Source organism: Ambystoma mexicanum, chromosome 6p (genome assembly GCF_040938575.1).
Source record: "Ambystoma mexicanum isolate Mex_15411 chromosome 6p, UKY_AmexF1_1, whole genome shotgun sequence".
NCBI classification, from domain to species: Eukaryota; Metazoa; Chordata; class Amphibia; order Caudata; family Ambystomatidae; genus Ambystoma; species Ambystoma mexicanum.
In genome coordinates, this window is record NC_090935.1 from 225,525,527 (window position 1) to 225,546,958 (window position 21,432).

The following is a 21,432-nucleotide window of genomic DNA, read 5'->3' on the forward strand; positions in this document are numbered from 1 at the left end:
CATCACTGTCGGAGCAGGCAGCGATGGCTGCAGTCTCCCCAACATTACTGCTCCCTGCTGACACATTGCCCTCAGTGGGCAACAGTGGGTGTTGTTGGGCTGCAGGCGCTGTCACAACCCCTTCCTCGGGGGACTTTGCTGCCCTGGCCTCTTCAGCCTGGCGTGGTTTCGACCTGGGTCCAGCAGAGGTGGATGCATGGTTCCCTTCTCCCACTTTCCTGGCCTTCTTGGCTGGGGTGCTGGTGCTGTCGTTCCTGCCAGTGTCCGATTGCGAGCCTGTGGTGGAGCAGAGGAGGGTGACTGTTATTGATGGTTCAGCGGACATTGAGCAGGCATTGTGAAGAGTGTAATGGATAGATGGTGGAGTTAGTAGCCCGTGACATACAGGTTGCCTCCCTTTAGGTTCGGTTTTGCATGCAGGTGTGTGTCTGCCTACTGTACAGTGTACATGCTGCATGTGCGCATGGTGTGGCTCATCTGCTGATGTGTTGCGTCTGCCACATTGTGACTTGCAAGGCTGGATATGAGGCACCTACCTGTCTCTCCAGATGTCGGGGCCCCTCTCTCCATCTCGCCGACACCTTCGATGCACTCAATGCCAATCAGAGAGGCACATGTCTCCTCCCATGGCTGCATCTTCAGTGGGGAGTCTGCTCCCCCGCCAGTTCCCATGGCCAGGTTACGGTTGGCTGACATAATGCCCCGGACCCTGATCCGCAGGTCGTCCCATCTCTTGCGGCACTGTTTGGAGGTGCGTGGGGTGGTTCCAACAGCACTGACACGTTGTGCCACAAGTTCCCACACCTCCTTTTTGCGGCCTATGGCTGTCCGGGTCATCTCAGTGGAGAAGACAACATCGGCCTTCTCCCGGAGCGTGTCTGCAAGCATTTGCAGTTCCTCACGACTGAAGCGCTCCTGCCGCTGCCTGTCACATGCCTTCCTGACAACTTTAGGCATGGTTGGCTGTGGAAATGGGTGGGTTATGGGAATGTCAGGGTTTGAGGGTTGGTTGTGGTGTGGTTGGGTAGGATGGCAATGGATTGTGTTTTTTAAGATGGCCGCTGTGCTGTTTCCCGTTCCGCCGCGATTACGCTATTTCCGGTTCCGCCTAATTGCGGTCACCGCTAATTACGGTGACCGCTGACTACGGTCGGCGCAATGATGGGTGGCGGCAGGTCACCCTGCGCTGTTAACGAGGGCGGTAAGGGCTGTTTACGGCATGGCGTAGTTTACGTTACCGCCATGGCGTAATGCTCGTGCGCGATGGGTCGTAATATGGCGCTCTTATCGCCATCGGACCATGGCGTTAACGCTCATTACGCCATGGCGGTAATTTCGATCACTTACCGCCTGGGTCGTAATGAGGGCCAATGTCGGGCTTGGTATTCTGGAGGAGGTTCTCCAGTTTCTGTCTCTTTAGTCAGTGTGTTTAGTCCTCTAACATTGAGTTTTAGTATTTGGATCCCTACCCATACCCCGTTACGTTCTGAGAGTAACCATGTCGAAACGAACCCCCTCCGGCTGGACTCGGCTCAACTTCCCCAAGCCGTAACGTCATCCTAGGTTGCCTGTTCTCGTTCACATCGCAGAGAATAACTGTGCGGGGAGAGCCATTCCTCTGCTCTCCCCTGTTTCCAAGATCCGTCACCCCCTAACCCCCCGTCTCCCGGAGCCGACCCTTAGGCTGACATTCCCTGTGTAACCCCACCGGGTCTTAACCCTTGTCTCGTGATTTCCCCCCCCAACCCCCCTGCTGCTGTTAAGTGGACAGCCTATTCAGCCTGGGGCTTTGGTTGCTATCCCCCCCCCGGACCCTGCAATTGTTTGTGTCTCGGCTCTGACCTCTCTACTCTTCTCCACTCCCATGGCTTCTCTTGGTGGCTTTCATGTTCTGGCCTCCTATTAGGTCCTCCCCCTGCATCCCCTTCTTCTTCAATATTCAGGATCTTGGGTCCCTCATCCAACGTAGTGATGTGGTGTTGGCACCCTTCCCACTTGAAGACCATTCCAAAGGGGAATGTCCACCTGGATCTTATCTGGGCTTTGGTAAGGGCTTTGGTCACCGGGCCCATTTGCCTCCTCATTGATAGTATGGATTTGGCCAGGTCCTGGAAAAGTTCTGATGGCGCTGTTCACTTTTATCAGGGTTGCTTTACTTGCCGCTTGGAGGATCCATTTGTTTCGGTCGTAGCGCTGTAAAGCCATCGCCACTTCTCTTGGCCTGGCCCCGGGTTCTTCTTGCTGCGGACCTTCTATCTGAGAATTTCTCCCCCAGCCATGCCCAGCAAATCTTTGAACACATGTTGCATTGTTTCCCTGAGGTCGGCATAGCTCACACTTTCTGGCAGCCCCTTCACCCTGATGTTGGACCTTCCCGAGCGGTTCTCCAAGTCCTTGGCTTGGAGCTCCAGGTTGTGTCGCTACCGCCTGCAGCTTCGCTAATACATCTATCTTCCGGGTGTTTTAAGTGAGTTCTTGAATTGCGTTTCATTTGTATCAATTCAACTGTCGCATTTGATTTCCTGCAGGGATTGTGCAAGTTCTGTGCGTATTAGGCTTAATTGTGTCTGAAGGGTAGCAGTCATTTGGTCACTGAATGCCTTAAAGCACTGTTGCAGCCCCTTGCTCGTGACCTCTTGCCCCTGTGGTAGCGTCGGGGGCTCCTCCAACTGCTGCCTCTCTGTCACCCATGGATCCTCTTCCTCCGGGGCTTCCCCCTCATTTCTACATAGCTTTTGGAGGGTCCCTTCTGTTTTCTTGAGATCTTGGTCCTTGAGGGGCCTTTTTTGGCCTCCTTGGCCTTGTTGCGCAACATTGCCTGCTGATGGCGAGTGCCTGCCTGCACCTTACTGTAGGGGGCTTCTTCCCAGGCCTCTGAGGTTCCTCTTGACCCCGGGGTATTGGCCAGTTGTTCTGTAGGAAGGGGATGCTTTTCTCTCCCTCCTGTGCGCAGTGGGGGTCTAGCTCCCCTTTAGAGCCTGGGTTGGTTGCCCCCTGGGGGCTGTGGGGCTAATACGCTCAAAGGTGAAAGTGGTTATGGTCGCAGTGTCACATTGGCCTGGAGCCCAGGAGCTTCTTGAATTTCTTCCCGGGGGGCCCCGTGCTCCCACCACTCCTGAGCCTCTAAGTATGCTCTTGAACTCATGGAGGTTCCTTCTCGGTTAATCTTGCATGGCAGGGTTAGTTTTCATAAGGGTGGGTGGTGGAGCGAAGCAGCGCTCTCCTGCAGAGTCAAATGCTGAGGGTTGGGGGCACGTGCCGTCACCACCCCTCGCCCCGGGTTCCTTCTCTGGCCGTTAGCGGGGGGGATGCTGCAGGAGACTTAGTGCTGTCACCCTTCTATTACTGCAGTTTGCCTCTGATGTTGCTGAATGGTATGGGCATGGGCCTTTGCTGGGGTCCGGGTATGCTGTGGGTCTCCTGCCATAGGGGGGGTCTCCTTCCAAGTGTTGGTTATGGTGCGCTGGGGCAGATGCTTTCATAAACCTCCATGTCCGTTGTTTGGGAGAGGAGCGTCTTGCGTGCGCCTGCTTCATGGCTGCCAACTCCCTTAATTATGCCTACTTACCCTGCGCCAGCTGGGGCGCATCACAGCTCATGGGGGCCCTGTGCTGCGTGGTTCGTGGAGGCCCTGCGCTGCGTGGAGCCGGGCTTGCTGTATGGGGCAGAGGCAGGGGCAGGATTTCAGGGGAATACTACCCGCTCCCTCTCATTTGTAACTGGGTGTCCGGGCTGCGCCGGCCCTGCTGTATTGCCAGTGGATCCGCGGTGGTCCGCTCACACTCCCCAGTCTCGCCTATGTTGCCTTGGCTGAATGGGCACCCTGCGTCTTCTGCACCACCCGCGTGGGTTCTCTGATCTCCTCTGGCTTGACTGACAGTCCCCACACAGGCATCGCTGCTGGCGGTCTCAGGTCCACTAACTCTGCCCCCAAACGCTGCAGTTGAAGTTTTCTTGGGGACCGCTCGCTTCACGGGTCGTCCCCTTTGCTTTTGCTGCCCTGGGGTCTTGTAACGCCGCTTATTGCTCCTTTTTCGGTTGGCCGGGGAGGAGTGCGCTCCTCACGGTGGGGTGGTCACGGGGGCCCTTTTGGAATCTTCCACACTTCTCAAATCATTTTTCGTCCAGGATGTGGCACAGAGGGGGTTCTGGTCTCCAACGCTGATGATGCAGCTTGGATGCACAACTCTGGCAGCATTGGTGCTTATTACTAGACTTATCTGCCGCCTTTGATACCGTTGACCATGCCGCCTTGCTCGTCTAGGCCGGCCTTTCTGGTGCCGTACTTTCCTGGTTTTCTTTGCTTTCCTCTAACCGAACAGTCAATTTCCATCCCCCCTTTTCACTCTGTACCGTCTGCCTTGAGATGTGGATTCCCTCAGGTTTCCTCCATCTTCCAGGTTTTGTTTAACATAACCTCTTACCAAGCTTATCTGCTCTCACGGTTTCCACTGTTATTCTTAACAGATCACACAGATCCTGGTCCGTTTAGATCTCTCTCTTGTCGAGACAGCGACCAGATTTAGGTTCTGTCTCGAAGCTGTGGGTGCATGGATGTGTAATAGCTGCTTCAAGGGGAAAAATTAGGTGTTGGTGGTGGGCCCTCCTTCCTCTACTGCCTTTTGGACCCCCTCTTTTTGGCCATCTTTAGGGGTAAATATGTCATCTGAGATTCCGCAGACAGAAAAGCTAAGTCTAGTATGTCAAAGGGGCCATCTTCAACTGAAAACCCCATAGTAAGGTTCTTTGTTTACTCCTTTCTCAGTTACATGCCCCTGTGGTGTCCTTACTTGTTATGTCCTCCATGGAACACTGCAACGTCCCATTTCTGGCACAAACTGGCTACTTCGTATGGCACCTTCAGGTCCTGCAGAACTCTGCAGCCAGAGTAGCCACTTACACACCTAGTTGTGCTCACATTACTCCATGTGTGCACCATCTTCATTGGCTACCCATGGCCAAGCCCATTCAGGTCAAGGGCTAATGTCTAGTACATCATGCCTTTTATGGAACTTGGGCAGAATGTCTACAGGCTAAATTCTGTTTGTACATTCGTGCTCGGCCACTCCGCTTGGAATGCCTTATATTAAATACTGACAAACTGCCTTGTACATATAAATCCATTATACATCCATATAAAAGTGCTGTGTGCAAATGCGTCATAAAGTCAAAGCAGAACCATATTACTTCAAGACAAATCGTAACTATTGCAAATGCCTGACTAAAGTGCCAAGAGTATAACGGATTCAAAAAGTGCCAGGTGCGCTTGAGAAACGTGTCAAGTGTTTCTGAGTTCCTTCCACTTTAATCACATTTTTAATTTTAGGCAGTGTGAGTTGCTTTTCATGTTATTTTAACTCACTGGGCTGCATTACGAGTTTAGAGGTAGCCATGGTGCTATTAGCGCCATGGCTGCCTTCAAACTCTGGTCCGGGTTCCTTGAATGAGGAATTACCAGGCCATTCCAACCTTGGAGGATCCGGTAATTCCTCATTCAAAAAACCCATCCCCATTTCCATTTGAGCCACAGGGCTCAATGGGAATGGTCCCCTTGCTGGACCCGCAAAGGACGTCTGGTCTGACCAGACGTTCCGAGGGGGGACCCGCAAGGGAACCTCCTAATAGGGTGGATTGGGTTTACCGGCGCTGTTAAACCCATTCCGCCCACCTTGTAATGAGGCCCACTGTCCTATAAATCCATATTTCGAGTGACATTTTTTACTTGCAAATATTCGGAGACCTTTAGTTGTCTATAGTTTACCTGTACTTATTCACACTACAGCACCATTATGAAAAGCAAATAATTTATAGATCGATAATTGCGTCACAAACCTCTGGCACTGTGTATCATCGTTCCCCTGCTGAAGGTGTGAAGTCGTAATATCTGTGTAGCCCTTACAGGAAATATTGTGACAAAAGATTGTGAACATTTGCAATAATAAAGTTTACTTTTTCTTTTATCCAATTCTTGCAGCGAATCATGTGCAGTTATGAGAACTGTTTTTCCATAAATGTTTCACTATTCGGCTTCTTTTTCCTTCCAATCCCCCCAGGTAAAGCAGGTTCACTCCATATGGCTCCACCAATTTGATCTTTGGTTTACACATGTATATGTATTATTTGTTGCTTTACAGTGTAAGCACTTGTCATAATAAAAACACTTCAGTTACCCAATTGTCTATTTCTTTAAGCTAATGTGTTATTTGTTTTTAACCCCTTAACTGCCAATGCCTCCCACCCCCCCGCGCGCCAAGCCCTTTTTTGGTGGTTTCGGTATGTCGCCATTCAATCCCTTGTAATGCTTTTTTTACATGTGATATCTCCCTCAAATTTGGCCCCCTTTCTTCCAACATGTAGGTGATCATAACGCCACCTAGGAATCCTAGTTTGCTGTATGGGGGTGAGAGAAAATAACTGAAAACGGAGCACATTTCGTGTTTTTTCAGACAATGCCAATAAAGTTATGTACAAAGAAGCCTGTGGGTGTTTCCTTGTAAGAGCTAGGAACAATTGATTTGCTGTGCTGAATTTGCCATTTTCCAGGCTTTCAAGAACATGTTGAGTGAAAACCAAAAAAATAAGGTTACCATCAATTTTGTGAGAGCTATGCAGGTTTACCCCATCCTCCTCCTACCCCCCCCCAATAGTCCATGCGGGGACGGAATGGAAGAGGAGGGTAGGAAAGCTGAAAGGGAAGACCAAGGCATACATTTCTGAAAAGTAGACAAAAGATTTGGAAAATTACAGTTAAAAAAGGTATGTGCTGGACATGGTTGGACCTGTAAAGTAATGGCTTCTATGAATATTTAGAAAAGCAGTGCCCCGCTACATTCCCCTGACTTTTCCAGTAAGGAAATCGCATGTACCATAAGCCAAAAACGGAGCCATAGTACACAGGAATTTTATGCTGACGGCCTAAACAGACATACTTAGCATGTGTAAATAAGGAATATAAATGTGAGGAATGGCAAGCATACCATTTTTGAAAGAGCACAGGCAGCCCTTTTGAAGGGTAGGTGACTTGAGCAGGTTACAAAAGCATACAGTGCTTAAATCGGAAACTACATGTAGTTCACATTTGGGAAATTAAAGGGTTGTGTAACAAAGTGCAATAGCAAATGTATGAAAATGTTAAACCAAGAGAAAACAACAAATGTCCTATTATCCTACATACCCACACATGTCCTGACGAAAACTGTACCTCATGTGCCGGTGCAACTACCTGGGTGCAAATTGAAAGGGCTAAACCACTGGTAACCCAAGCGTTTCAGGAGAGCAGACTCCCGTAGGAACCCACAGAGGTCTGACTTGTGCCAATTGCCCTAGAATTTATTACCCAAAAGCCCGGCAAAGTCTGAAATTTAGGGAAAATAAAAACAATTTTCAGACATTTCCAACCTGGAAACTACTGAAACATACCGCCAACACATGGCCTACCTTCCCAAAGGTGTCTGGATGAAAACAGTACCTTGTGTGGGTGTACCTACCTGGGTGAAAAAGTGTTAACTATCCCCAAGTCCAACGGCACTCCCAAGGAGCACCAGCAGGGTCTCCATCCGTTCCCTGGGGGGAAATACTGTAATGCTGCCTACCCAGAGCTCCAGGATGGTCTGCGGTGATGTCACCGGCCTTCGATGACTCTACCATGTGGGTCCACCATCCCCAAGTGTAGCAGGACTCCCAGGAAGCCCCGGCAGGTTCCCCAACCTTTCCCAGAGGGAGAAGCTGTAACACAGGCCAGCCAGAACTCCAGGATAGTTTGTTCCTGGCCTTGGGCAGCTGTCTCCCATATGGAGTGACCATCTCCAAGTGCAGCGGCTGTCCCAGGGAGCACTGACAGGGTCACCTACCCTGAGGGAGTGGCACCCTTCTGGTGCTTCCTGGGACCGCTGCTGGGCTGCGGGATGGTCAACCCACATGGGAGACAGCCGTCCAAGGCCGGGCACTTTACCTGCAACCATCTTGGAGCTCTGGCTGGCCTATGTTACAGCTTTCCCCCACCAGGGAGCCCCGGCAGTGTGCCAAAACCTCCACGAAGGGAAAAGCTGTAATGTAGCCCAGCCAAAACTCAAGGACGGCTGGAGGTGATGTCCCCAGCCTTCGGCATCTGTCTCCCATGTGAGTCCACCATCCTCAAGTGCAGTGAAAGCGACCTACCCCAAAATCAGATATTTAAAAAAATGGGTGCAAAACATTTGGAAAAAATGCAACTACTTCAGGTTCAATTTAAACACATAGATCCATAATTATGCCAACGGCTAAGATATTTCACACTTTGGTCCAAATAAATGGTTATAATAAATCTTGAATATGATAAATATGTAAGAACCATGAACTGATAACTCGAGTAATAAAATAAATGAAAATAAGGCCTACTTTAACAATATAAATACTTTCATGGAATATAAACGACTTAAAATATGAAACTGTCCATGAAAAGAATTACATATTAAGTACAACAATGAACTGAGTGACAGCATAAAAAAGGAGAGAACTGTGACCATGTTTCTAGGTGGACATATGGGAATGGAGCTACGAGACCCTGGAGGGGCCTGTACTTTCAGAAAGATAATAGCCAGTATATAAGGTATTCCCAAGGCGTATACCCTATACACTTTATCCTTTGCCAGGTACCAGTCTGTAATTCAAGACCTGGTAGAGTTTTGAAGAATTAACAACTCTGCATTAGAAGGTCAAAAGTTTTGTGGGTATCGTCTTTGATCCCACTAAAATTACATTTGAATACACAGTCTGCAGGATGGACTGTGGAAAGGACCTACTTGAGCTTGGGTATGCAATGAAGTTGGCATATGAGGAGGTTCAAGGTTGGCAGAGTTATTGCGCAGCTGCCTGCAGGAGGCACCATGGTGGGGTCAGGCAGCTACCATGACAGCGCTGCTTGACTTCAATTTGGCAGCTGACAATTTATAACTGATAAGAATCACTAGATCTGAAGATGGCGAGTTACTCAGAAGAGCCAATCACTTTGTCACGTACACACAAGGAGTTGGGCACATTAATTAACACCTTTCCTTTTCCAGTATAAAAAGGGGCAGGACTATACAGGGAGGCTTTGGTAGAAGGCCTAGTATGGGAGTTTAGAAACAAGCGTTGCAGTAAAGAGCGGAGTAAAAGAGGAAGAAGGAAGGCAAAGGGAGTTGAAGGAGAGTAAGACTTGAGGTGGATGGGAGAGGAAGGTGAAGATGGAACAAAAGAAGGGAAAGTGGAGAGCAGCGTAAAAAGGGGAAAACTAGCAATGGGGGAAAAGCAGAGATGGAAGGTGAGACACTTGGAGAACAGTTTAAAAGGTACAGACAAAATTGGTGTAGGAAGAGGACCACCGATGGAGGAACATTTTTGGAAAGGTACTGAGGAAGAAAAGGAAGGTGGAGGAAGGAAGAAGTGCAGAAGGTGGACCCTGAAAATAAGGTAAATGCTGTGGATGAAAGCCTGTGTCCATTAGGTATTATGCTAGCTGGTGCCTGGTTGTACATCTTAACCTACTACCTAGCCCATCAAAAGTAGAGAGGGGTATTGGAAAGATGAGGAGGAGTGCAGTACCCTGGGTAAACCAACATGACAGTGGTTTAACTCTCAACACCAAGCTGAGTGGGCCTGTCTTCGGTTTCTGGCCCTGCCGATGCATCACATCATCAGTTTCTGGCCCCTGGAAGGGCCTATCTTTGTCTTCAAGCCCAGGAGTGCCAGTGCATCTTCAAGCCCGGGACAAACAAATGGTCTTTCTGGCCAGTAGAGCAAACAAATCTTCATGCCCAATAGGGCCAATGCGTCGTCAATCTGAGGAGGATCAACCCATGCGCATATAGAGCACCAGAGGGGGACTAACTGAAGCATTCCCACTTGGCAATACAACTCTAGTTGAATAATATTAGAATACGGAAAGTGGCCATGGGATTAAAGTCCTCTAGAAGAAAGGGGGACTCCTTACAGTGTTAGGAATGTCAGCAGACGGAATCTTATGGGTGTGGAATGTGAACAGAGAACACTAGAAGAGAATGCAAGGCAAGTTGTATGGTGGTTGGTGTAAGGGGGAGGACAGAGAGAGTTGTTACAGCATAAAAATGAACTTAAAAGAAATTAAGTCACACATACTGGCTGTGTTCTGGTTCACTTCCTTAACTGGTGATGAGTTGCGGCAATGACAAAGAGCCTGCACTTGCCATTGAGTGTAGTTGCCCTGGCTGAACAGGTACAGGGTTAGTTGCACAGTCAAAATGGTAGCTCAGTGGGACTCTCCAGGCATGTATTGGGGATTATCTGGGCTGTGCGTGAGCCTATGAGGACACAGGAAGCACCCTAGCAGCATAGCCGTGCATGCAGACGACAGAACACGTGATCCAAGGACGCATTGTCCAGTGTTGCAAGTTGTTACCTGGCAATTTTAGACATGATAAGGAGTTGACATGTCTGTTGCTTAGCTATGTAACAAGCTGAAGGCCTTCACTGCGGACACTGCGCTCCGTGCTGTGCCTGTCCCACGTGCACTGTAGCGACCGAAAGAAACACTTGCACACATAAAGAAGGGAGCATGCCGTAGCACAATTGGCTGTTACTCTGAGAGGTGTTTTTTCATTGCACTTTAAAAGGGAGATTACAGACATTTGTCCCTGTGAACAAGGTGACAAATACCAAGAGCACAAAAATAGGGAAGCAACAGAAATTAATTTAAAGATTATGGGAAATATACCAGGCACTGGGTTATTCCTAGGTCATTAAATCGAAAGAAAGATTCCAGAAGCATATGTTAGCAGTATATGGACCTAATTATTTGAGTAAAAAGAAAGAGGCACTGTTTCTTTGTCGAGGTCGGGCTGGACAATGGCCCTCCAACCTGGAAAGGCAAAAAGGTCCTCTCATCTAATGGGAACTAGCCCATTCACACTGAAGCAGCTATTTCCCATTAGAGAAACGGCCCTCTGACCTGGAGAGGCAGAAAAGTCGGAGGGCCGTTTCTCTAATGGGAAATAGCTGCTTCAGTGTGAGTGGCCTAGTTCCCATTAGACGAGAGGACCTTTCTGCCTCTGCAGGTCGGAGGGCCGCTTATCTAATGGGAAATAGCTGCTTCAGTGTGAATGGGCTAGTTTCCATTAGCCAAGAGGACCTTTCTGCCTTTCCAGGTCGGAGGGCCGTTTCATTAATAGGAAATAGCTGCTTCAGTCTGAGTGGGCTAGTTCCCATTAGACGAGAGGACCTGTCTGCCTCTGCTGGTCGGAGGGCCGCTTCTCTAATGGGAAATAGCTGCTTCAGTATGAGTGGGCTAGTTCCCATTAGACGAGAGGACCTGTCTGCCTCTGCAGGTCGGAGGGCCGCTTCTCTAATGGGAAAAGCTGCTTCAGTGTGAGTGGGCTAGTTCCCATTAGCCAAGAGGACCTTTCTGCCTTTCCAGGTCGGGGGGCCGCTTCTCTAATGGGAAAAGCTGCTTCAGTGTGAGTGGGCTAGTTCCCATTAGCCGAGAGGACCTTTCTGCCTTTCCAGGTCGGGGGGCCGTTTCTCTAATGGGAAATAGCTGCTTCAGTGTGAGTGGGCTAGTTCCCATTAGCCGAGAGGACCTTTCTGCCTTTCCAGGTCGGAGGGCCGTTTCTCTAATGGGAAATAGCTGCTTCAGTGTGAGTGGGCTAGTTCCCATTAGCCGAGAGGACCTTTCTGCCTTTCCAGGTCGGAGGGCCCTTTCTCTAATGGGAAATAGCTGCTTCAGTGTGAGTGGGCTAGTTCCCATTAGACGAGAGGACCTTTCTGCCTCTGCAGGTCGGAGGGCCGTTTCTCTAATGGGAAATAGCTGCTTCAGTGTGAATGGGCTAGTTCCCATTAGATGAGAGGACCTTTTTGTCTTTCCAGGTCGGAGGGCCGTTTCTCTAATGGGAAATAGCTGCTTCAGTGTGAATGGGCTAGTTCCCATTAGACAAGAGGACCTTTCTGCCTCTGCAGGTCGGAGGGCCGCTTCTCTAATGGGAAATAGCTGCTTCAGTGTGAATGGGCTAGTTCCCATTAGAGAAGAGGACCTTTCTGCCTTTCCAGGTCAGAGGGCCGTTTCTCTAATGGGAAATTGCTGCTTCAGTCTGAGTGGGCTAGTTCCCATTAGACGAGAGGACCTTTCTGCCTCTGCAGGTCGGAGGGCCATTTCTCTAATGGGAAATAGCTGCTTCAGTGTGAGTGGGCTAGTTCCCATTAGACGAGAGGACCTTTCTGCCTTTCCAGGTCAGAGGGCCGTTTCTCTAATGGGAAATAGCTGCTTCAGTGTGAGTGGGCTAGTTCCCATTAGACGAGAGGACCTTTCTGCCTTTCCAGGTCAGAGGGCCGTTTCTCTAATGGGAAATAGCTGCTTCAGTGTGAGTGGGCTAGTTCCCATTAGACGAGAGGACCTTTCTGCCTTTCCAGGTCGGAGGGCCGCTTCTCTAATGGGAAATAGCTGCTTCAGTGTGAATGGGCTAGTTCCCATTAGACGAGAGGACCTTTTTGCCTTTCCAGGTCGGAGGGCCGTTTCTCTAATGGAAAATAGCTGCTTCAGTCTGAGTGGGCTAGTTCCCATTAGACGAGAGGACCTTTCTGCCTCTGCAGGTCGGAGGGCCGCTTCTCTAATGGGAAAAAGCTGCTTCAGTGTGAATGGGCTAGTTCCCATTAGACGAGAGGACCTTTCTGCCTTTCCAGGTCGGAGGGCCGTTTCTCTAATGGGAAATAGCTGCTTCAGTGTGAGTGGGCTAGTTCCCATTAGCCGAGAGGACCTTTCTGCCTTTCCAGGTCGGAGGGCCGTTTCTCTAATGGGAAATAGCTGCTTCAGTGTGAGTGGGCTAGCTCCCATTAGCCGAGAGGACCTTTCTTCCTTTCCAGGTTGGAGGGCCGTTTCTCTAATGGGAAATAGCTGCTTCAGTGTGAGTGGGCTAGTTCCCATTAGCCGAGAGGACCTTTCTGCCTTTCCAGGTCGGAGGGCCGTTTCTCTAATGGGAAATAGCTGCTTCAGTGTGAATGGGCTAGTTCCCATTAGAGGAGAGGACCTTTCTGCCTTTCCAGGTCGGAGGGCCGTTTCTCTAATGGGAAATAGCTGCTTCAGTGTGAGTGGGCTAGTTCCCATTAGCCGAGAGGACCTTTCTGCCTTTCCAGGTCGGAGGGCCGTTTCTCTAATGGGAAATAGCTGCTTCAGTCTGAGTGGGCTAGTTCCCATTAGACGAGAGGACCTGTCTGCCTCTGCAGGTCAGAGGGCCGCTTCTCTAATGGGAAATAGCTGCTTCAGTGTGAATGGGCTAGTTCCCATTAGCCGAGAGGACCTTTCTGCCTTTCCAGGTCGGAGGGCCCTTTCTCTAATGAGAAATAGCTGCTTCAGTCTGAGTGGGCTAGTTCCCATTAGACGAGAGGACCTTTCTGCCTCTGCAGGTCGGAGGGCCGTTTCTCTAATGGGAAATAGCTGCTTCAGCGTGGGAAATAGCTGCTTCAGTCTGAGTGGGCTAGTTCCCATTAGACGAGAGGACCTTTCTGCCTCTGCAGGTCGGAGGGCCGTTTCTCTAATGGGAAATAGCTGCTTCAGTGTGAGTGGGTTAGTTCCCATTAGAAGAGAAGACCATTCTGCCTCTGCAGGTCGGAGGGCCGCTTCTCTAATGGGAAATAGCTGCTTTAGTGTGAGTGGGCTAGTTCCTATTAGCTGAGAGGACCTTTCTGCCTTTCCAGGTCGGGGGGCCATTTCTCTAATGGGAAATAGCTGCTTCAGTGTGAGTGGGCTAGTTCCCATTAGCCGAGAGGACCTTTCTGCCTTTCCAGGTCGGGGGGCCATTTCTCTAATGGGAAATAGCTACTTCAGTCTGAGTGGGCTAGTTCCCATTAGACGAGAGGACCTGTCTGCCTCTGCAGGTCGGAGGGCCGCTTCTCTAATGGGAAATAGCTGCTTCAGTGTGAATGGGCTAGTGCCCATTAGACGAGAGGACCTTTCTGCCTTTCCAGGTCAGAGGGCTGTTTCTCTAATGGGAAATAGCTGCTTCAGTGTGAGTAGGCTAGTTCCCATTAGACAAGAGGACCTTTCTGCCTCTGCAGGTCGGAGGGCCGCTTCTCTAATGGGAAATAGCTGTTTCAGTGTGAGTGGGCTAGTTCCCATTAGCCGAGAGGACGTTTCTGCCTTTCCAGGTCGGAGGGCCGTTTCTCTAATGGGAAATAGCTGCTTCAGTCTGAGCGGGCTAGTTCCCATTAGACGAGAGGACCTGTCTGCCTCAGCAGGTCGGAGGGCCGCTTCTCTAATGGGAAATAGCTGCTTCAGTGTGAATGGGCTAGTTCCCATTAGACGAGAGGACCTTTCTGCCTTTCCAGGTCAGAGGGCCGTTTCTCTAATGGGAAATAGCTGCTTCAGTTTGAGTGGGCTAGTTCCCATTAGCCGAGAGGACCTTTCTGCCTTTCCAGGTCGGGGGGACATTTCTCTAATGGGAAATAGCTGCTTCAGTGTGAGTGGGCTAGTTCCCATTAGCCGAGAGGACCTTTCTGCCTTTCCAGGTTGGAGGGCCGTTTCTCTAATGGGAAATAGCTGCTTCAGTGTGAGTAGGCTAGTTCCCATTAGCCGAGAGGACCTTGCTGCCTTTCCAGGTCGGAGGGCCGTTTCTCTAATGGGAAATAGCTGCTTCAGTGTGAATGGGCTAGTTCCCATTAGACAAGAGGACCTTTCTGCCTTTCCAGGTCGGAGGGCCGTTTCTCTAATGAGAAATAGCTGCTTCAGTTTGAGTGGGCTAGTTCCCATTAGCCGAGAGGACCTTTCTGCCTTTCCAGGTCGGAAGGCCGTTTCTCTAATGGGAAATAGCTGCTTCAGTGTGAGTGGGCTAGTTCCCATTAGCCGAGAGGACCTTTCTGCCTTTCCAGGTCGGAGGGCCCTTTCTCTAATGGGAAATAGCTGCTTCAGTCTGAGTGGGCTAGTTCCCATTAGACAAGAGGACCTTTCTGCCTCTGCAGGTCGGAGGGCCGTTTCTCTAATGGGAAATAGCTGCTTCAATGTGAGTGGGCTAGTTCCCATTAGAAGAGAAGACCTTTCTGCCTCTGCAGGTCGGAGGGCCGCTTCTCTAATGGGAAATAGCTGCTTCAGTGTGAGTGGGCTAGTTCCCATTAGCCGAAAGGACCTTTCTGCCTTTCCAGGTCGGAGGGCCGTTTCTCTAATGGGAAATAGCTGCTTCAGTCTGAGTGGGCTAGTTCCCATTAGACAAGAGGACCTGTCTGCCTCTGCAGGTCGGAGGGCCGCTTCTCTAATGGGAAATAGCTGCTTCAGTGTGAATGGGCTAGTTCCCATTAGCCGAGAGGACCTTTCTGCCTTTCCAGGTCGGAGGGCCGTTTCTCTAATGGGAAATAGCTGCTTCAGTGTGAGTGGGCTAGTTCCCATTAGCCGAGAGGACCTTTCTGCCTTTCCAGGTCGGAGGGCCCTTTCTCTAATGGGAAATAGCTGCTTCAGTGTGAGTGGGCTAGTTCCCATTAGCCGAGAGGACCTTTCTGCCTTTCCAGGTCGGAGGGCCCTTTCTCTAATGGGAAATAGCTGCTTCAGTGTGAGTGGGCTAGTTCCCATTAGACGAGAGGACCTTTCTGCCTTTCCAGGTCGGAGGGCCCTTTCTCTAATGGGAAATAGCTGCTTCAGTGTGAGTGGGCTAGTTCCCATTAGACAAGAGGACCTTTCTGCCTTTCCAGGTCGGAGGGCACTTTCTCTAATGGGATATAGCTGCTTCAGTGTGAGTGGGCTAGTTCCCACTATTATGCAGGACTTGGCCACTAGGGGCAAAAAGGGCTATTTTTCTAATGGGAACTAGCCTTCTCAGTGTGAGTAGGCTAGTTCCCATTATTATGCAGGACTTGGCCACTAGGGGAGCAAAAAGGGCCATTTCTCTAATGGGAACTAGCCTTCTTTGTGTGAGTGGGCTATTTCCCATTATTATGCAGGACTTGGCCACTAGGGCCAAAAAGGGCCATTTCTCTAATGGGAACTAGCCTTCTCAGTGTGAGTAGGTTAGTTTGCATTATTATGCAGGACTTGGCCACTAGGGGAGCAAAAAGGGCCATTTCTCTAATGGGAACTAGCCTTCTCGGTGTGAGTAGGCTAGTTCGCATTATTATGCAGGACTTGGCCACTAGGGGAACAAAAAGGGCCATTTCTCTAATGGGAACTAGCCTTCTCGGTTTGAGTAGGCTAGTTCCCATTATTATGCAGGACTTGGCCACTAGGGGCAAAAGAGCCATTTCTCTAATGGGAACTAGCCTTCTCGGTGTGAGTGGGTTAGTTCCCATTATTATGCAGGACTTGGCCACTAGGGGAGCAAAAAGGGCCATTTCTCTAATGGGAACTAGCCTTCTCAGTGTGAGTAGGCTAGTTCGCATTATTATGCAGGACTTGGCCACTAGGGGAGCAAAAAGGGCCATTTCTCTAATGGGAACTAGCCTTCTCAGTGTGAGTAGGCTAGTTCGCATTATTATGCAGGACTTGGCCACTAGGGGAGCAAAAAGGGCCATTTCTCTAATGGGAACTAGCCTTCTCAGTGTGAGTAGGCTAGTTCGCATTATTATGCAGGACTTGGCCACTAGGGGAGCAAAAAGGGCCATTTCTCTAATGGGAACTAGCCTTCTCAGTTTGAGTAGGCTAGTTCCCATTATTATGCAGGACTTGGCCACTAGGGGCAAAAGGGCCATTTCTCTAATGGGAACTAGCCTTCTCTGTGTGAGTGGGCTAGTTCCCATTATTATGCAGGACTTAGCCACCAGGGGGCAAAAAGGGGCCATTTCTCTAATGGGAACTAGCTCACTCACACTGAAGCAGCTATTTCCCATCTGAGAAATGGCCCTATCAACCGATGGTCCGTTTCTCGGATGGGAACTAGTATCAACCATTTTCCCACCAGTATGGCGTCCAGTGCTGTCTCCGCTTGTGGTGGGGTGTTAGCCCTCTAGTTCTACGTATTAGTGAAACTCACGTGTTGAGGGCTATGAGGCGGCGGAGCGTATCTGGGTCCTTTTTTCGGGGAGGAACTTTACGACGTGCACGGCTTGAACGTAACGTGCACCGCACGTGACGAGGAGGAGGCGGAGCGTTGAATAGGTCCGTTTCTCGGATGGGAACTAGACACTACCTTTCGGGACAGGCACGGGCCGCTTCTTGGTTTTGCGTGAAATCCGTAAACCGATTAATGATTGTTTACGGCTCCGCGGGGGCAACTAATACACACGTCCAGGTTGGTTACTTTGGCTGTAATTGACGTGTATCCAAGTGTTTGTGTTGTGTATGCCTGAATTGAGTGGACTGCATGGGAGTGCTTGGAGGGTCGTTTTTCTGAAACGAGAATGCACTTTTTGTTCTTATGCTTTTTGATCAAGCGCCTCCTCTTTCCTCTCAACTTTTGCCCCGTTATATATATCGAGAGATGAGGACACGTGGAATTTCTTTTTAAAACATCATTGTAATCTGGCTCTCTAGTTCCTGCTTTTGAAGTGATCCAAGACTTCAAGTCCCAGAGTGCATTGTTGTGGATTAAAACCCTCTACTGCTCAAGGAACGGTTACTTACTGTATATGGTTGTGTTTCTTGATACACAGGCTATTTCTGGTACTCCTGCAATTGCTTGCCCAAGATCGGTGCTTTTCTGTATTGTCCTAATTTTTGCAAATATAACTTGAGTGTGTTCTATACTGTAACCTACACCCTCACATATTGCAGAGCTAAGTTTACACAGTATGCAAAATCGGGCCGCCTTCTAGCTCCACAGCACAATCCAGTCATAAACATGTTAAAGCCAATAAATAACTCTGACATTTTTTAAGTGGGGGTGTTTTGGTGGATGACTGATTGGAAGGGTAGATAGATGGATACAATGGCTGAAGGCGTAAGGTGAGTGAGCGAATATGGGTGGATGAATGATTAGGTGAATGATCGTGTGGGTCAGTATGGCTGAATGGATGAATATTGACGAATAGCGAGTTAATGAACATGGTTGGATAGGTAGATGAATGAATTGATATGGTTGAGTGGACGAATATGATTTGTTTGGTGGATGAATGGTTGAATACGTCGGTTAAAAATGGTGGGTAGATATGCATGGTTAATGCCCCTCGTTTCTTCATGTCCGGAGTAGGGTAGTCTGCCAGCAGCATCAGGGTTGGAGTCGGTGCTGTGTCCATGGGCATTCTTCCTGTTGAAGGCACGTTTATCTCAGTGCAGACGCTACCTAGAAAGGGATCTTCAGCACTGAAACCCTGCATGTTAGGTAACTCAGCTTGGCTGCGCAGTCTGCAGCAAAAGCAGAGGGAAGACTGAGCTCTCTCTCTCTGCAGTTGGTGAAAACGTACATAAACTGTTTTCTGTGACTCGAGCAATTTTATAGTAGGTTCCTTAACCAGTTTTTGGTGAAAAAAGTTAGGTGGTGACTCTCTTGCTTTTCCTTACAATGTATATTCCCCATGCTGGCAGATCTTTTTTGCTTCTGGTTTGTGCCCCAATTTTAAGTAAGCTCTTTTAAAAAAATGTATTTCGGCACGTTGGTTGAGTTGAGGCTTACATGCAATGCATATATTTATTGTAATTTTAGTTTCTACAACAAAACTTTTCATTACATTACTTCATCAACTTCTCCAACAACTAGAACAGACAGAAAGCAAAAACCACATCAATCGTCGTCCTCATCACCTCCCAAACCGACAGACACCGTCCCCAACTGTGATACATTACCAGCTATAATAGCGTCCATGTAGTTAATTACAGTGCATGTTAATTTAAAATTAGTGCCTGACATCACTAAGTTCCACCAGGCTTCCATATTTTCGTTTTGAGGGGTGAAGTTCATCAAGTGTTTACTTCGTTGTGGCGAAATTTCTGCACATTCGATAATTGGATGTTTTGATGATTCAATCTCAATGTTGCAGAATCTACAACGAGTGCTTTAAGTGGGCCGGGGCCGGGCCCCGCCAGTCTCCAAAGAGTGGGGTTGAGCCGGGGCCCTGCCGGCCCCCGCCCGGTCCCACCACGCCATGGCAGGACGCATTATCCGGCCGCAGCCGCGACTGGAGATGTGCCCGCCAGTGTAACGTTAGGCAAGTGGACAGAAGTGCCAGCCAGCCTCTGGCACTTCTGTCAGTCACTGTAACTTCCCTGATGACCCCCCCATCTGAGGGGTCATCGGGGAAGTTACAGTTCCTTTGTTTGCCCTCGCCAGGTCACTGACCCTCTGTGACCTGCAGGCTCCATGATCTAATATGTAGATTATATCACGGAGCCCGCGGGTTCCCAGAGGGTGAAAGACGTCTTGGGCTCTGTGATCTCTGCTCAGAAGGCTCCATGATCTAATATGTAGATTATATCACGGAGCCCGCGGGTTCCCAGAGGGTGAAAGACGTCTTGGGCTTAGTGATCTTTGCTCAGAGCAGCGATCACTGAGGCCGAGGTGCCTGTCTCCTTTGGCAAATCTTTATAAAAGATGCCTTGAAATGTGTACGTTTCAAGCCATCTTTTATAAACATAGAAATATTTCTACGTTTATAACAGACGGCTTGAAACGTACACAATTCAAGGCATCTTTTTTAAAGCTTTGTCGACGGACAAAACCACCTTGGGTTTTGTCCGTCCTCTACGCTTTATAAAAGATGGCTTGTACTTTTCAAGCCATCTTTTATGAACATAGAAATATGTTACAAATGTCTATGTTTATAAAAGGCGGCTTGAAAAGTACACAAACCATAGTAAGGTAAGCACACAAGTGTGCGTAACTTACTGTGGTTTGTACACTTTCAAGCCACCTTTTTATAAACATAGAAATATGTAACATTGCTACGTTTATAAAAGAAGGTTTGAAAAACACAAACCATAGTAGTACGCATACAAATATATAAATGCTCACTACATTTATATATTTGTTTGCGCACCCTACTATGATTTGTGCACTTTTAGGCCACGCCCACAGCGGATGCCATGCCCCCCAAACGAGGGCCCCCCTCAATTTCTTACCCCACTTGATCGTTGTAGTTGTCTCTTTATCATGTTTCAGAAATGCCATCTCTTTAGTTTTATACATATTTAAACGCAATCTTAAAAATTGATCTCTGTGGTAATGTGAGGGAAATTTAATCGAATAGCTCTGCGTCTGATCGCCGTGTACCACAAGATCATCTTTTGAATGTAGAAGCAAGGTTATTGGGTTTTTCTGTCTTTATTGCCCAAATCCACCCCCTTAGCTTTTTCTTTGCAGCTTGTGGATTTGACAACACTGTTTACATTGGCGCATCAGCATCATGTAGGATACTTTTTATCTTCGTCACCCAAATGCCTAGAAAACTCGTGTTTACGTGTCGTAAGATCTCAAATGGTTTAGACAGTGGGTCAAGGCACATTTTCCTGTAAGCTGCAACGGATTTCCACAGGACTTTCCCGTATATGAGTAGATGCACAATTCATATCGAATGGCTTTCATAGAGGCATTTGATGGGAGATTGAGTACCTTTTGCCAAAATCGACCTTCTAGTTGATTCCACACATTCTCATTGATATTTCAGCCAGCTTCACTACCAAAAGTTATAGTCAAAACTACTTTTTGCAGATAGAAAAGCAAGAGTGATTTCAATGTACATTTGCCATAGGCGGCATGCAGTTTCCGACCCTGCAGAGCAAACATTTTCATCTGCATCGTCAAATCCTGAACCCAGCACCATTCTATAATGGATTTGTTATATAGAAATCCCAAGTATCGTATACTGTCTGCAGCTTGCCTGCAACTGACCATTTGTCACATTTTCCCACTTTTGGTCCAAATGTCACGATTTTAGATTTTTTGACATTTATTCCTAAGTCATTCTGCTGCAGGAATTTGTGGAGAGCAGATAGAAGCCTTTGTAGTCTGATTTGGGTGGAGTCAATTAACACTATATCATCAGCATAAATGACCTAGCTGATTTGATGATCTTTTATCATCTGCGGAAAAGACTTCACGTCTTGCAGAGCAAATGGTAGGTCTGCGATAAAGAGTTTAAAAAGTAATGCCGCCAATGGGCACCCTTGCTTCACCCATTTTGGTGTTCTGAATGAATCTGTAAGTGCATTAAGCCGAACTCTGATTGAAGTTTTAGTGTGTAGTGATATGACAGGTTGAAGTAACTCATTTGGGCCAGACCAATCTTGAAGTTTTCTCCATAGCAGTTGTCTATTTAAACTATTGAACGCCTGCTTTAGGTCGATTAAAGGCCAGGAACAACTTTTTCCTCCCTCTTATTGCTTCCAATTTCAATATATTAAGCAGGAGTAGATTTAGTTCAGTGCCCACACCTTTTGTAAAGCCTGTTTGACGTTCATCAAGTATCTTGATATGTGAAGATCATTTGGTACGTTTTTCTTGTAGGAACATTGGCCAATATTTTCCCAATGGTGTCAAGAAGGGCTATCGGACGATAGTTTGCTCGGTCGTCACAATTGCCCTTCTTGAACAGTGGTAAGAT

The 21,432-nt window shown here is 48.5% G+C and overlaps 1 protein-coding gene across 3 annotated transcripts in view; it reads left to right on the forward strand.

The window, feature by feature from the left end:
- The first annotated feature begins 17,017 nt into the window (after positions 1-17,017).
- Positions 17,018-21,432, forward strand: part of ARK2N (arkadia (RNF111) N-terminal like PKA signaling regulator 2N) — a 430,001-nt gene continuing 425,586 nt past the window's right edge. The window contains exon 1 of one of the 3 annotated variants that reach the window (XM_069626912.1): positions 17,018-17,189. The gene's annotated coding sequence lies outside the window, so the exon portion shown is untranslated. The remainder of the gene's footprint in view (positions 17,190-21,432) is intronic. The other 2 variants (XM_069626911.1, XM_069626913.1) reach the window with 2 other exon arrangements.